A 2,604-nucleotide genomic window follows, 5' to 3' on the forward strand; every position below is an offset into this window, starting at 1 on the left:
GGATGCAAAATTATTTACAAAGCTATACTCCCACGAAAACATGTAACATAATAAAAAATAAATAAAAAAACTATTACATAAAATAAGTGCATAATTATAAACCCCTTGTCACGCAAAGCTTCAAAACAGATCGAAAAACTTGCTGACACTCCTCATAAACCCACCCTCCTGCTCCTGCTCGTGGTCGTGATGGCGACCGTGATGGTGCTCGTGGTCGTGATGGTGCTCGTGCTCGTCCTCTCTCTCCCTCTCTTCTCGCTCCATGTGTGGGTGGTGGTGATGCCTCTTCTTCATGTGCTCGTTCCTCTCTCCGTCATCATCCTCGTGGTGGAACCTGGGCCTCACGTGGCCGAACCTGGCCCACATCTCACGCGCCCCGCCTCGGACCTCCGGAACCGAACCCGAATCCTCCTCGTGGGACAGGATCATGTCGTTTCCGTATGGAACCTCGCGGTCAGGGAAGCGCGAGCCCAACGGCTTGAACTTGTACATGTTGTTTTCACGGCGGTGATTGCGGCAGCGATGGCCTCTATGGGACGTTAACGGGAACGGACGGAAGTGGTGGTTGACCGGACGGAAGCTGATCTTTGTCAATGCCTCGGATTTAACGTCGGATTCCGTTGACTCGGTTTTCTCGGGTATCCACTCGAACAAGGCTATGGGTTTGGACTCAGGTTGTTCGTTGGAGGAGAGGTACGTTTTGGGTACCGGATCTGGCAAGACGACATCGTTTTCGGACAGATCTAACGGAATACGGGCATGGCAGAGGGCGAGCAAGAAGAACGTAACGGTGACGCTGACGGCGACTCGAGCCATTTTTTTGTGGTGCGAGAAGAGTTAAGAGAAACGTAGCTCATGTTATATATATAGGGAAGAGAGAGATAGTGGTTCGGGCAGATAGGGCAGGTGGTTTTGGGCGAGGTTTGACGGGGGTACAGAAAGAATGGCAACGGGCAGCCGGGTTGACCGACCACGTGCGTTTTCGTCCGGGTCGGTCTCGTTGTGTGTGGGATTCACATTTGGGTGGAGCCGTAGGATGATGCCGGACCAGGCTTTGCGTACAGTACACGACAACACAATACGCGTGATTTCTGAGTTGACCATGGAATTGTATTGCGGTTGATAGAATTTTCCTCTATTTTTTGTGTTTTTAGCATTGAGACTCAAATTTCTAATTTTACAAAATTATTATTCAAGTTTACAATCATTTTAAATAGTATAAAAATATAATTATACCAAGAAAATTGAGTAATGTTAAAAATTGCTTTGCTGTCTTTTTTGTGTCACTCCAAAAATGATATGGCTTATAAAATTATCATTAGTTTTGTGATTGATTATTATTAAATTTTGATCAAATAATAATTTTAAAAGTCACATCATTTTTCATGTGACATAAGACAGATAGAAGAATAACTTATAGAATTACTTAAAAAAATCTTCTACATATACCTCTCTGGTCTATCTTTCATGAAAAATGACGTGAATATCAAAATTTTTTAACAAGAAATGCTTACCAAATTAACATGTAGCTAATTCATTGAAAATTAACAAAATAATTAATTAAAAAAAATGTAACATGAGTGATACATTAATTTAATAAATCTCTCTTAGTAAACGATTTCATATTCTTAATATTCTTCATCTTTTTCTAAATTAATTATTGGATGTGCATGACTTAAATCTGTATGACGTACCTGTAGTTCAATAGTTGATTTGAAAGAAAAAAAAAAAAAAAAAATTGTAGAGAAATTATTAATTGGTTGATTTAATATATATATATATCATGTCTCAATTTATTTTCTTGAGCTATATTATCATGAGGATGGGGGTGTAAATGCAACGTGGTGAAAAAACAAAAAAGGTGATGTCAGCTATGACGTTTAAGATGTGAAACAACTCGTTAAGTTGAAGCCGTTCCAATATTCCATGCCATCTGTTAAAGCCTAGTTTTTGGAAACTAAAGACTAGTGGGTTCAACGTGTATAAAAAATATCATATCTTTTTATTTTAAATTATATGAATAATATTTAAGATGTGAAACAACGCGTTAGGTTGAAGCGGTTCCATTCCATGCCATCTGTTAAAGCCTAGTTTTTGGAAACTGAAGACTAGTGGGTTCAACGTGTATAAAAAATATCATATCTCTTTATTTTAAATTATATGAATAATATTTAAGGAAAATTTTACTAAGCCTTTCCGAAGTTTCAGCTATTGAATTTTCAAAACTCTCACTTAAGCCCCCTGAATTTTGGTTTGCTCTCACTTTAAACTATTCTGTTAGTTTTTAATGTTAAAGTCAAATACTTTGACTTTTTATGCACATTTTACCCTTACCCCAAAATTACACCGTTTTGTGCCCTAAAACTACAACACCTACCCAGCCCAAAACGACGTCGTTTTAGGCATTAATTTTTTTTTTTCTTAAAAAAGAAAAGAAAAGCAAAATATTAAAAATTTAAAAAAAAAAAAAAAAAAGAAAACACACGAAATCGGGGCAGCTCCAGCCACCCCTTGGCCAAAATGGGCTGGCCAGACCACCCCATTTTTGGCTAGCCACCCCTTGGCCGGTCTGGGGGTGGTCGAACCACCCACATGGCCAAGGGG

This window comes from Corylus avellana, chromosome ca3 (assembly GCF_901000735.1).
Source record: "Corylus avellana chromosome ca3, CavTom2PMs-1.0".
Taxonomy (NCBI): domain Eukaryota; kingdom Viridiplantae; phylum Streptophyta; class Magnoliopsida; order Fagales; family Betulaceae; genus Corylus; species Corylus avellana.